Source organism: Trachemys scripta, chromosome 4 (genome assembly GCF_013100865.1).
Source record: "Trachemys scripta elegans isolate TJP31775 chromosome 4, CAS_Tse_1.0, whole genome shotgun sequence".
In the NCBI taxonomy this organism is placed as follows: Eukaryota; Metazoa; Chordata; order Testudines; family Emydidae; genus Trachemys; species Trachemys scripta.
In genome coordinates, this window is record NC_048301.1 from 103566972 (window position 1) to 103582161 (window position 15190).

A 15190-nucleotide genomic window follows, 5' to 3' on the forward strand; every position below is an offset into this window, starting at 1 on the left:
TCTGGTTGAAAAGAACCAAACCATAAAGGCTTCAGAGATCAAAGTCAAGCTGCATTTCCCCAAAAAGTAAATAGGGACTAGAAACAGTCTTTAGAAAATGGACGTAGTATGTTCCCTGAGGCTCACATCACTGAGCTACATGGGGCACTACATTCTGCATTCCCTATTGCTTCTGAACTGTCTTGCAGAGTATATTAACACAGTCACACACAATTACAAAGTTCAAGCAAATAGGGCCCATCACCTGACCAGCAAATTACATCTCAAATAAGTGGTATAATTGCAATTATAACTCCATTGAGATATCTCTAGGATTCTTTCACATGTCAGCACACTATTTTTCAAGGGATCCACAGATCTTCCATGTCTGGGCTAATGAATGTCCAGAAATGAACATGATTTGACCAAAATGGGATTGTTTTAACACAGTGCTCTAGCAACCAGATTTTCCCATTCAGAGACTGGTTTAAAGGCAGATCAGTTCAATGTAGAAATAATTATTCCAATGTTCAGGTGACACAACTGACATAAAAACGGCGTACTCAGATAGGGAGTTGTTAGCCAGATGATAGAATACATGTATTTTCCCACCTGTCTACTAATGTAAAGGTCATATTACAAACATTAGTACCAAAGTACAGAACAGGGATTTGCAACATACTGAAGGCTTGAAATTTCATTTTAAAAATTGTTGGCAAATTGGGAGAGACATAATTCTGCTTTCAATTTACAATAGTTAAAGAGAAAGGGCACCCCTTTTTGTCAGACTAGCACAGTGTAATTTCACAAGATAACAGAGTACCCCAGCATGAATTATCTCAGAAACTATTCTGACCATTCATTTGCTAGTCTTCTGCTTTCTAAAGAAGATATGATATAATAACGTTTAGAAAATGAATGACTGATACTGTAAAGTGAAGGCCAATCAATCTTATATATCCCATTTCATAATACAAGAACAAGTGGCAACTAAATTAAATTAAAAAGCAACAAATTAGAATTAGGCACAAGGAAATACTAGTTTAGAATAAAGTCAGAACACATATTATGTCAGGAGATTATTGCAGCGACAGGATTCAAAGGGTTAGCTATCAGTACAGCAATTACATTTTCACTAGATAAGTAACAAATACATTAACACATTAATGTCAGTTTGACTTTTTTTATTTTTATTTTTTTTGTGTGTGTCTGTGTGTCTGTGTGTTTGAACACTTTGCAAATTCACAAAATAAAGTATTTGTTACTTAGGTTAAGAATGAGTGTTTGCTCAGTGCTTTGGGTAAGGGGCAATACATAATTGCACCACCCATGGAAGAATTGTGACTCAAAGATTGCATAGATACTTGTACTCATTAATTGGGTATCTGAATTTTAATCATGAATATTAGATACTTAGGGGCCAATATTGAATTTTCATAGAGTTTAGGGCACTCATCTCTTTGCATGTGGCGCTCAGGACCTCACAGACTTAAGCCCCTTATAGGCAGAATTGAGCTACAGATAAAAGCTGTTTCTGGCACATCTCCTTCCTAAAATATATTGCATACAAAACAGTCATTTGTTCCCAAGTCCCCGCTGCATCAGGTTCAATCAAGGAGCCTTTACAATTCAGTGCCTGTATGTTCCATTATTTGTGGTATTCCTGATTGAGTTTACCAGTAGTAATTTTTCCTTGAGTCAAGTCAGTACAGAACAAATGCTCATGGATATTATTAGGGAGTCATTCATAGAGTTGGTCAAAAAACAGAATTTCCGGTCCATGAGATATTCTGAGCGTTCAGAATTTGGATTTGTCTCAAATTGGGACAGAGTCAAAGTCTTAGAATTTTTTATTAAATCAATATTTTGTTTTAACCTTACTGAATTTTTTTGTTTCAGCTATTACGTTATAGCAGTGGGTCTCAAACTTTTTTACTGGCGACCCCTTTCACAGAGCAATACTCTGAGTGCGACCCCCCCTAATAAATTAAACACACTTTTTAATATATTTAACACCATTATAAATGCTGGAGAAAAGTGGGGTTTGGGGTGGAGGTTGACAGCTAGCGACCTCCCATGTAATAACCTCACGACTCCATGAGGAGTCCCGACCCCCAGTTTGAGAACTCCTGCGTTATAGTATAATTTATAATATAACATTGTCAAAAGAACAAAGCTGAAATGGAACATTTCAATAATTTCCCATTGCAACAAAATACGTTTCTGTAAAAAGTTTTGATTTTGTCAAATCAGCATTTTCAGATGGAAAATTGTTCGGCTAGAAAATTTTCAACACACTCTCGTCATTCACTGTTAGAGGTAACATTTTTCAAGCCTAGTCATTTGTGGTTATAAAAGTTTTCATGGCATTTTTGTAAAATTTGTGTTATTTACTTAGGCCTGGTCTACAGTACGCGGTTATTTCGGAATTAGCTGAGTTAATTCGAAATAAAACTGATTCCATCCACACGACCAAACTGTTTTTTTCGATTTAAAGGGCTCTTTAATCTGATTTCTGTACTCCACCTCAGCAAATGGAGTAGTGCTAAAATCGAGATCGCAGTTCCAGATTACAGGTACTGTGGACGTAATTGGCCTCCGGGAGCTATCCCACAATGCTCCCTTGTGACTGCTCTGGACAACACTCTCAACTCCGATGAACTAGCCAGGTAGCCAGTAAAACCCCGGGAACTTTTGAATTTCATTTCCTGTTTGATCACTATCAGCAAGGTGACCATCAGCACAGTCCACCATCAGAGGTGACCATGCAGAGTCCACCATCACAAAAGACCACGCAGTCCCGGATTTGTAGATGAGCTCCAGCATGGTCCAAACGGGAGGTACTGGATCTCATCGCATGTTGGGGAGATGAATCTGTTATGGCAGAACTACATTCCAAAAAAAGAAATGCAAATACATATGCTAAAGTCTCCAGGGCCATGACGGAAAGAGGCTACTCCAGGGACACAGAACAGTGTGGTACAAAAATGAAGGAGCTCAGGCAAGTGTACCAAAAAGCCAGGGAGGTGAACGGGCGCTCTGGGTCACAGCCCCATACATGCTGCTTCTACTGTGAGCTGCATGCAATTCTGGTGGGTGACACCACCATTACCCCACCACTGTCCGGGGACACCTGCAAGGGGGGAGTTGCAGGGAGCGAGGAGGATGAGTTATTGGAGGATGAAGAGGAGGAGGAGGAGGACAGTGCACAGGCGGCAAGTGGGGAATCCGTTTACCCCCCTAGCCAGGAACTATTCTTAATGCTGGAGCCAATAGCCTCCCCCCACTCCCAAGGCGGGCTCCCGGACCATGACCCCGGAGAAGGCTCTTCTGGTGAGTGAGAGCCTGATCGGAGCCATACGGTGGTGGGTGAGGGGAAACCCAGCCGTGCTGGGCTGTTTGCGTTTAGTTTAAAGGGCTCATTCCTGCTCAGAGCCTCATCGGAGCCACACGGTGGGTGCGGGAGGGTGTGTGTGTGTGTTGTGTGAAGTGATCATCCCAGAGAGCCCGCAGGCCCTCCTTTTATATAGTAAACCCACCAGGTATTGCTTGCTATGGGAAAGGGGGTCCAGCAGTTTGAAAGCATTGAAGTGAATGCGGAAGAAGCAGAACCCTGCATGCCCCTAGGGCTTACCATGGCTGCCTGCAAGCTGAATTCTGTTGCCCGGCCACGTCTGATGGCTTACTCACACCAAAGTGGCAGGCACTTCAGTATAAGAGGCAAAATGCGACCTTGTACAGAAAGAACATGTGCTGTGTACTATGAATTGCCTGTTTCACTGAGAAAGAGTGTCCCCTTTCTTCTCTAAAATGTATCTTTTAAAATACTACCCTCCCTTTTTCTCCTCCTGCAGGTGCAAATGTTTCAATGCGGCCCCTATCTACTCCATCCCAGAGGCTGGTCCAGATTAGAAGACAGAAAAAACGAACTCAGGACGACATGTTTGCCGAACTCATGCAGTCCTCCCGCACTGATATGGCCAGCTGAATGTGTGGAGGCAAACAATTGCGGAGTCCCATAAAGCGTTAAATGAACACGAAGAGAGGAGGGACACGCATGATAAGAGCAGGCAGGATGCTATGGGCAAGCTCATGGGGGGGCAAACTGACAGGCTCCGCTGTATGGTGGATCTAATGTGGGAAAGGCAGAAAGACCACAGACTGCTGCTGCAGCCCCTGTATAACCCCCTCCCTCCTCCCCAAGTTCTATAGCCTCCTCACCCAGATGGCTAAGAACACGGGGGGGGAGGCTACGGGGACCCACACACTCAACACCAGAGGATTGCACAAGCAACAGAAAGATGGAATATCCAAAATTTTGATTTGGTTTCTGGACTTGTCCTTCCCTCCTCCTCCACCCCCCCTAACCCAAAGCCCCCCCCCGCCCCCCGGTCTACTTTCTGATTTCTCTAAATGTGTTGTGCAAAAAATAATAAAGAACGTTTTTTAAACAATTGTCACTTTATTTCCTTTCATATATATAGGGGGTGGGTAACTTCAAGAGAAACAAACACAACTGTCATACCATACCCTGGCCAGTCATGAAACTGGCTTTCAAAGCTTCTCTGATGTGCAGCACGCCCTGCACTCTTCTAATTGTCCTGTTGTCTGGCTGTGTGAAATTGGCCACCTGGCGAGTTGCCTCGACCTCCCACCCAGCCATAAACGTCTCCCCCTTACTCTCACAGATATTGTGGAGCACACAACAAGCAGCAATTACAATTAGAATATTGGTTGTGCTGAGATCTAACCGAGTCAGTAAACTGCGCCAGCGCGCTTTCAAACGTCTAAAAGCACATTCTACCACCATTCTGCACTTGCTCAGCCTATAGTTGAACTGCTCCTTACTACTGTCCAGGGTTATTAATTAATTAATGGAGATATCCTATCTCCTAGAACTGGAAGGGACCTTGAAAGGTCATCGAGTCCAGCCCCCTGCCTTCACTAGCAGGACCAAGTACTGATTTTGCCCCAGATCCCTAAGTGGCCCCCCCCTCAAGGATTGAACTCACAACCCTGGGTTTGGCAGGCCAATGCTCAAACCACTGAGCTATCCCTCCCGTGTACGGCTTCATAAGCCATGGCATTAAGGGGTAGGCTGGGGCCCCCAGGATAACTATAGGCATTTCAACATCCCCAACAGTAATTTTCTGGTCTGGGAAGTAAGTCCCTTCCTGCAGCTGTTCAAACAGACCAGAGTTCCTGAAGATGCAAGCGTCATGCACCTTTCCCAGCCATCCCACGTTGTTGTCAGTGAAACGTCCCTTGTGATCCACCAGTGCTTGCAGCACCATTGAAAAGTACCCCTTGTGGTTTACGAACTGGCTGCCCTGGTTTTCCAGGGCCAAGATAGGGATATGCGTTCCGTCTATTGCCCCGCCACAGTTAGGGAGCCCCAGCGCATTAAAGCCATCCACAGTGGTCTGCACATTTCCCAAAGTCACTACCCTTGATAGCAGCTGGTCAATGACTGTGTTGGCTACTTGCAGCACAGCAGCCCCCACAGTAGATTTGCCCACTCAAACTGATTCCCGACTGACTGGTAGCTGTCGGGCGTTGCAACCTTCCACAGGGCTATGGGCATTCGCTTCTCAACTGTGAGGGCTGCTCTCATTTTGGTGTCTTTGTGCTTCAGGGCAGGGGACAGCAAGTCACAAAGTTCCATGAAAGTGACCCTACGCATATGAAAGTTTCGCAGCCACTGAGAATCATCCCAGACCTGCAACACTATGCAGTCCCACCAGTCTGTGCTTGTTTCCTGGGCCCAGAATCAGCGTTCCATGATATGAACCTGGCCCAATGCCATCATGATCTCCCAATCGCCATATGCCGTGCTTCTAGGAAAGTCTGTGTCCATGTCCTCATCAGTATAGTATAGTATCAGTATAGTAATCGCGCTGTTGTCGCTTCCTCGCCCAGTTGTGCAGGTACTGTGCTGGATTATGTGCGAGATATTTACAATGGTCAAAACTGCAGCGGAGATCTGAGTGGTCTCCATGCTTGCCGCGCTATGGCACCTGCATGAGTAATCCTGGAAATAGGGCGCGAAACATAGCACAGCAGAGTGGCAGAGGAAGAGGTGCTGTTCGGTTCACGATAGCCGAAAAAAGGCGGGAAATGGTTGTCTTCTGTAGCTTTCATGGAGGTGGGAGCCCAGGACAGACAACATGGAGAAGCTTGGTAGCGTGGCAAGAGCGGGAGAGCAGAGTTGGCGGCGGAAGCTGTGGTGCTCGGTTCACGATGGCCGAGCAGACTTGGCAGCGGAAGCGGTCGATGAGGAAGAGAAAGAGTAGATACTTATAGAGATTACATAGAAAGATGAGAGGAAATGCGAGGTGGATTCATAGTACCAGGAGAGAAGTGGTGCACCGTACTGCACCATCTGCTGAGAGCAGTATGGCATCTGCACGCCAAAAAGGCACAAAACGATTGTCTGCCGTAGCTTTCACGGAGGGAGGAGCGACTGACGACACACACCCAGAAACACCCGCAAGAATGTTTTTGCCCCATCATGCGCTGGGAGCTTAACCCAGAATTCCAATGGGCAGCAGGGACTGGGGGAACTGTGGGATAGCAACCCACAGCACCGCTCTGACCTTCAATGCCAGCCTCGGTACTGTGGACGCACTCCACCGAATTCACGCGCTTTAGTGAGACCGAATATATAAAATCGCTTCCGAAAATTCTAATAGAATAATTTTGAAATAATTTCGTGCTGTAGACGTACCCTTAGTTACCTATTAAAATTCCAGTGTAGGGTAATTATATCCTGCCTCTCTACATTCTTTCTGTAGGTTCAATTGGATAAGATATTCCTCTCCACTATTTGTCCTGTTATGTAGTGTTTGAAGTGCAATGTAACAGCTTACATGTTTCCCCCTAGAGAGGTGATCTCATTTGGAATCACTATTATATAGTATATTCTTCCATATCCTATTCACAGGTAAATTTTTAAACAGCCTCTGACTGGTCTCCAAAATTGCATATGAAAAATTGTGTGTACACCCATTTATGTATGCAAACTGGTATTTGCACGCACAAATTGGGTGTCTAACAAACCAGTGGAATCAGAGAGAGAGAATATAATTGTTTATAGTTGTGTTATTTTTNCTCCAATTTTTCATGATTATGGTATCCCTTCCATCAAAAATAAAGCCTTTCTTACATTAATACTTTGGGGCCTTTAACACAATTCTTATTTTGAAAATCTTAAATAGTTAAGGAAAGTGAACCCAGCCTCTGTCTTCTTATACAGCATAAGTTGGAAATTGGCTACAGTGAGCAACTTAGTGTTTCTGTAGTTGTTGTGATTCACTCAGGTCTTATTTAGGCTGGTTTATTTATTTTGACTTTTTAAAAATAATTTTAGAATCATAGTATCATAGAATCCTAGAAGATTAGAGTTGGAAGAGACCTCAGGAGGTCATCTAGTCCAACCCCCTGTTGCTCAAAGCAGGACGAACCCCCAACTAAATCATCCCAGACAGGGCTTTGTCAAGCAAATTTCCATATATAATGTTGTCAATTCAGTAATATGCATAATTCAGTGAAATTCAGGGTTGTTCTTACAGAATATGATTTTTTTTCTTTTAAAAGCTTAAATTCCATAACTTTCTAAAGTTCTTAAATTTACACAGGCAAAAATAATATTATAAAGCTATTTGCATTACGGTGTACATAATCACATAGTTAAAGACACTCTCAAAGAATGCAATTATTTCTACAATCTTGTAAGAGGAGCGGAGAGTGATGTAGGACCCTGGCCTTATTAACTGTACATCTTGTGTATAAACTATTTTCACAAACTGCATGTGTGACTTATGGATTGTACACAGTGATGTAAGCGTCACACAGGTGTCTAAGGCCATCAGAAAAAATGGCATAATATATAATGTTATTAAAAGTTTGACCAAGTAATTGAGGGCAGTATAGTGATGCGTACATGCACATAAGCAGTGTTAAGGTTGCACATTCAATTTTAATGTTGACATTTCCTGACTTCAGAATGTTTCAGTGTAGAAGTCGGCGCCAGTGGCATGAACCCCTTGAATGTATATAGTCTTTTTCATCCACAGATCTCCAAGCATTTTACATAGGCAGGTAAGGATCATCAGTTTACAGATAGAGAAACTGAGGCACAGAGAAGTGATAGATCAAAAGCCACGGCACTTACTTGTAGAACCCAATTCTACTGATTCTCAGCGAGGTTGTCTTACCTTTCCAGCCTAGGCTCACTCTGAGGATATCCAAAAGGCTAGGCTTATTGTGGAAACTTGGACGTGAGCCTGGACATTCCAGTAAGACAGATGATTAGGGATCTAATGAGAAAAGGTAGTTTCAGTCACAGATCAAGAAAGTCCTTTCAGTTTGTCCAGCAGAGGATGGCTAAGCATCAGAATAAAGTGCTGTCCTCACGTTTGCAGGGTAATACCTCCAGTTAAACCCAAGATTGCCCTGTTTGTGAAACCCCATGATCTAATAAAACCTAATTACGGCTAAAACAGAAGTCAGAGTATTAGCACATTTTCTGAGTCTTAAGAACACCATGCATCCAGTTTACCTCCAGAGGAGTCCAGATGCTTTTACTGGATACAGAGTGGCTGTGATTTTTCTAAGAGAGGGGATATAATGTTCTGATTCTTTCATGTATAATATTTGACAGTTGAGTCTTTTGTATTTTTTTCTTTTGTTAAACAATGTTTAAAAAAGTAAATTCACTTAGGTATTATTGCAACTACACCTCTTTTGGGGTTTGACCAACTTATTTGGATTCTTGTCTTGAGATGCAACCCACTATACAGACAAACTTACTATTAAGCCAAGTGACACGATTTCACAAAGAGTTAGCCAAAAAGGTTAAACATGAGTGTTAAATGGCTCAGAACATATCTGGGTAACAAACTTTCCTTTCTTATGCTTGCAGTGTGCAACTGCAGCATTTCTTAGGATGAAGTCACAATGTGGTCACGTATCCTTCACATCTTATTCACATATAAATAAGGAATTCAAGACTAAGTCAGAAACACTTTTTTTTTATTGAAACCTCTGAAAATTACAAGTTCATTTTAGGTGCAAAAAAGAGCACTGGTTATGTATTTTCCTAAGACAGGTGATTCTTCCACTTATATAGCTCTTTACTTCTTTGAGGTGCTGTATAAAACTGAACTAATTCATTCTAACACCCACATGGGGTAGAAATGTTCTCATTTTAGAGGTAGGGAAACAGGCACATAAAGGTAAAGTGATTTGTTCTAAGCTTCATGGCATATCAGTACCAAAGTAAGGATGACAGCGGAGTACCTGATTTCCAATCCTTTTTACACCTATAATAAATAAAATCTTGGTGTGCCTGAAGATATAGGATGGCACATTTATGCTGTTTCCAAACTTCAGCTGAAAATCTCAACCCCAGGAAAAACTGAAGCTGAAAGAGGACGTTTTGTTGGCTTTTCACAGACAGGAATCTTAAGGTATGAAATACCTGCCACTGGGCCTATTTCTGTAGACATTTATTCCTGCTCCAAAAGAGCTATGAAATGCTCCACCATAAGGCAGTAACTTGTTCTCACAACTGAGACAAAGAGGTTACCCATCCAACTCCAGTTTTATATATCAGACCAAACTTCACAGATTAAAGTTACTTTGATAAAAATAAATACATAAATAAATAAAATCATTAATTTGGAATGCAGCCAACAATGGAGACAAAACTATATACATAAAACATATAAAGGCTCTTATTTTAAAGGGATACTGTCAAGTAAATTTACTCACAAAATGTTGGTGTAGGAGAAAAAAAATGACAAAAAATTTTGAAAGAGGGTTAGTTCTTTGGGGTTTGACCACTGCCTAGATATTGTAGCATTTTGCTAGTGAATGAGGCTCTAAATTTGAAATGAGATAAAAATAAAAGTACATCTCACTAGTCTGTTTTCACTATCCAAGCTCTAGGAAGTGCACAGAGTAAACAGAATAGGTATAAAGCTAGTTGCAAATCATTAAGTAAAATTGGGTGTTTTAAATATTCAGTTTTAATAATCTAATGTTTATCTTAACAGAGGTAAAGGTTTTTTAAAAATAGGATTCTTAACTTGACAGTCTCCATTTAAAAATACTTTTAGAAAGTCCATTTTAGATAAAAAGGTATGCAGTTGCATCATTTCATCCAAAAAGAGTAAAATAATCAGTTATGAAACACTGACATCTAAAGATATGTTGATTTGTGTGCTAACTCATCTGAAGATGACCTCGTGACAGATTCCTACAATTTTCGAATGCAGCATTTACACTTTTTTCCAGTGCTCTATTAATAAATGAGTATTTCAAAGATTTAATGCATATTTCAACACTATGCAATCAATATCCCATAACATCATTTTACATAGCTCTTAAGATAAAGATGTAGCTATTCCAAGAAATAAATCAAAAAAGTAAATATTCTATACAATAAAGGAAAAATCTGCATTCTTGCATGCATTCACTGCAGCTATTGGCAAAAGTGAATGTCAGAAGGGGAAAACAGTTTGGGTGAGTCTTGATGTTTACCAGGGGAGCTGCTCATGCTCGCAACATACACAGAATTAATCATTTCAAAGTTTACATCTTGACCAACCTACAGAAAAGTTGCTGAAGGCAAAATGCACTATTTTCAAACCTAATTTAATGTTCAAAGAACTGTACCTTTAACCAAGTGTTTTAATTCATTCAGAGTTATTATCAAATTCATTCAGCACTTTTAATCCTATTGTAAAAAAATAAATCTATCAGACACCTGTGGTCTTAATTTCAACAAAACTTTGGAGTATTTCAATCTAACAATTTCTAAAACCTGTTTTAGAAGCACGTTTTAAACTATTTAGGAAGAACTGTAGAAGAAAACCCAATTCAGGTGCTATTTTCATGCAGTCTGACTGAATACATTATTTTGTGGACAAGAGTTTGTTTCTTTAAGAGGTTATGACACTTAAGAGGCACTTTAATGTAGAATATGTACAATACTCAACTTCATTTCAGTGTTTCCTGGCATATTTGCTATGCTTGCTGAGACCACAGAAAACGGTCACACCTTTCCAGCATGGACTGTATCAGCGTTCTACAGACAAAAGAGAGAAAAAAATCAAACATATTAGTTACCTAATTTGCTGGATGCTAGCTTTTAGAAAGAGTTTAAACTGGCTGATGCAGTGATAAATATAATTCAGTTTCAGAGAGAGCCCTATCATTCCCCCTCCGGCCTTTGAAGAATTATCACTATCATGAATGGAGAGCATGAGTGACAAACCATAAAGAATAGAAAAATGATGATAGCAAGGTATTTTTTTATTTTATTTTTTACTAAAAGTTAGTATTTAGGGATTCCTAGATTCCAGATTCTTGCTTGTAACCACCCCTCTCTATTGATGTAACAGATTTCAATAGCACCTTTTTAAGTGCCATCTTCTACAACTTAATTCACTTAATTCCAAAAACTCTGATGTTTTTCCATGCATGCTTTTTTTTTTGTTTTTAAGGAGTTAAACAGTGTATCTGCGGGTGAATTACTTTGACAGCAACAACTGCAGTGTAAGTAGACCCCCAAATTCCACATACTGTAATGTCTCATTGCACTATTACAGCATTTATGGAGAAGCCATCAGAGCAGTCTAGGTCTAGGAGGATGCAGTATGGGTAAAGAGTTGCTGAATTCTTCAGCAGTGGACATTTGATGGTTTAGTCATTGATCCTCATTTTTATTTTTTTTGGAAAATTTATTCTGAATATATTTTCTGTTAATACATTTTTTATTTTTAAGCTTCATGTCTCAAATATACCTTTTAAATTGGGGATAGAAGTATTTTCAGGTAGTTTTACCACTCTTTAACACTGTTTATACTCTTGGAGCTGAAGTCTGAAATGTTTTGACTTTTTTTTTTTTTAATTTAATGAAAAACAAAACTATGGCACTGAGTGAAGTATCAATAACTGTTCTCTACGTACACACACATGTCTTACCTTTGCCTTTTTTTCAGCAATTCTCAGTATTTCGCAGATCCTGGTAAATCTCTCAGACAATTCAGCTGTCAAACCACACTCCTAGCAAGTACTGGCAAAGCCTGATCTGGGCCAATTACCTTAGCCAACAAAAGAGCTACATTCTCAACAGTAATGCAGTTTGACCAATTAGTGCTACCATTGCCGATAGTATTCCCATTCTGTCTACCATGATAGTGGAAATCAGTGCTGCAACTTTGTGCAAGATGGAGAAGGAACTTCCATTCTTCCACAGTCTCTGGAATTAAGCCTAAATGTACTGAAGCTAATTGTTAGGGCTTATGGACATTTAGCACTAAAAACAGCTTTCTTCATAGCCATTGTTGAGGTTCTGAATTAAATTAAGAGCCAAAGAGTTCCTTTGTGTGTCTTTTTAGGATATTGTAGATTTTCACTGCAATTCTGCCATCTGATACAGAAACTTGCTCACTATAGCCTAGAAAAGTCACTAGATGGTGCTAGTGAATTAGCTGATTCTCCAAAAAGCAACAGAGAGTCCTGTGGCACCTTTAAGACTAACAAGTGACACAGGACTCTCTGTTGCTTTTTACACATCCAGACTAACACGGCTACCCCTCTGATATCTGATTCTCCAAAGTACTGAGCAACAAAAATTCAGAGGGAAAGCTGGAGCCAAAAGAAATCTGATTGAAATGTCAAGAGATTTGAACCACTCAAGACAAGACTATGATTTAAAAAAAAAAAAAAAAACACTGCTGTTTTGTTTTAAGACTGATTTATACACTCAATTATATTAGGGTTACCATATTTCAACAATCAAAAAAGAGGACGGGAGGAGCCACGCCCTAGCCACGCCCCTGTCCTGCCCTAGCCCCGCCCCTGCCCCTTCCACTCCCTCCCACTTCCTGCCCCCTCAGAACCCCCAACCCTCCCCCCCACGCCTTGTCCCCTGACTGCCCCCTCCTGGGACCCCTGCCCCTAACTACCCCCCAGGACTCCACCCCCTACCTAAGCCTCCCTGCTCCTTGTCCCCTAACTGCCCCCTTCTGAGACCCCCCCCCACCTGTACTCTGACTGCCCAAAACCTTACACCCCCAACCCCCAGACAGCCCCCGCCCCTGAACTCCTGACCCATCCAACCCTGCTCCCTGTCTCTTGACTACCCCCCCCCCCAGAACCTCCCTGCCGCTTCTCTGACCCCCGGCCCCCTTACTGTGCTGCAGAGCGGCGCGCTCGGCAGCGGGGGGAGGGGAGCAGGGTCGGAGCTCCAGACTGCCGGAGGCCGAGGCGACCGCCGGCGATCTGTGAATGCAGGGCGGGGGGAGGGAGGGGAGTGGTCTCAAGTTGCAGGGGAGAGGAGGGGGGAAGTGGAGGAAGGTCTCTGGCTGCCGGAGCCTGTGCGAGTGGCACCATCCGGCTGGCTGCCCTGTAAGCCCCGCACGCTCTGCATGGGGGGCGGGGGAAGTCCGGACATTGACAAATTCCCCCCAGACGCTATTTTTAACTGAAAAAAGCCGGACATGTCCAGGGGAATCAGGACGAATGGTAACCCTAATTATATTTATGTTGTACAATATACTAGATGAAGTTATACAAAATGCCAAGTGATCTTCCTATATCAGTGCTTAAAAAACACAACACATCTTTCAACTCTGGACAAATGCTTCTCTATACTTAATCAGCAATCAACAGTCAATATAGATCATATATTATACTGGTGCACTCGTGTGTTATTTGTTCTAAACTCTAAACTAAAGTCATTGGTAATGAAATGCTGATTTAGCAAACTGATCAGTAAGAGCAAATAACCCCAAATACTAGGAATAACCTGGCCATTTCAAAGTGGCATAAGTCCCCAGAACTGTCAGTTTACTGAATGAATTTGTGCCGGCCTTTTGTCAAACACCACCCTCACAAAGGTCATAAGTGCTCAATGATAAAACACATCCAGGTCCCATATTGCAGTGAGGGTTTTTTTGTGTATGATAGTGGGAAAGGGTCAAGCGGAAAACAACCATCATATGGAGGTAAGAACTGCATAAGAAAAAGAAGGGAAGTCATTAGGGAAATAAGGAAGTGGAGGTCATTAGGAACAGAGGGAATGTCTTTATGCATACAAGAGGTCCATGAAGACTGCTGGGTAAATTTCTCTCTGCTAAAGTAGGTTAAATATGGGAGAGGCATTAGTGTGATTATGAAGGTACAACCCTTGTGACTTGCTTTGGGGTTATTTCCTTGGTCACATTTTAGGTCAATAACATTTGTTGGGAGTAAACAGAGCTTAACAGGTAATGGTGTAGTACGTGCTACAACATGACTTTGTTGCTTCTTAGCTACAAAGCAAGGTAATACTGCAGAGGTACATTTCACTTTGGCTATTTATAACCTATACATGATGACACTTTCAAATAAAGCCAGCCACAAAATACTTCATTTAAATAGAGTTAATTGACAGTCTCATGAGTTTAAAACAACTATTTTTATCAGGGGGCCAAATAGATGAATGGGATTGTTTCATCTTTCACATGAAGTTTTGACAATATTAATTCAAAGAGCAGTGTGCCCAACTATTTTCTTGACAGGCTCAATTAAAATGAGATTTTCTTTTAGGCACAGATTAACTTTTTTCCGTCCCTCTCTAATCACATGTTAATGTGGCCTTTTTGTGTACCAGCATCAACGTTCGGAGGCATGTGCACAGCTTGCTCAGGAAATGGCATTTTTTATACTCCAACTGAGCCAGTAGAGGAATTTCACACATCTTAAAAAATGTGTTCCCCAGAAACACTCTAAAAATTATTCTTAAAACAAAGTGGCAGCTTCTTAAGAGAGATATGTATTTATAGTGGTTAAAGAGATCATTCCTGCCTGGATTATGAAGATAGGAAAGTTGTTTAATTCTTTGGTTGCTGCTGTTAAACATCTTGAGGTACATGAGGTAACATACCCTAGAGTGAAATTCAACCTACCGCAGAAGGGCCAAGGCAAGACTATGCCTCACTTACAGCCCTTGCTTAACTGAAGGCTTTATGGGGATTCTCTCCCTTGGGGTGAATTTCACCCTCTAGGGAAATGAAATTACTCCGAGGTAGCCAGCTCCATCATGGAACACATAGCAAATCTGGACAACTACGTCTGGTTTGCACAGTGCAATTAAATATACATGATTTACTACCTTACCTAGGGTTTCCTTCAGCATCCACCGTATTTGTTCTTTATG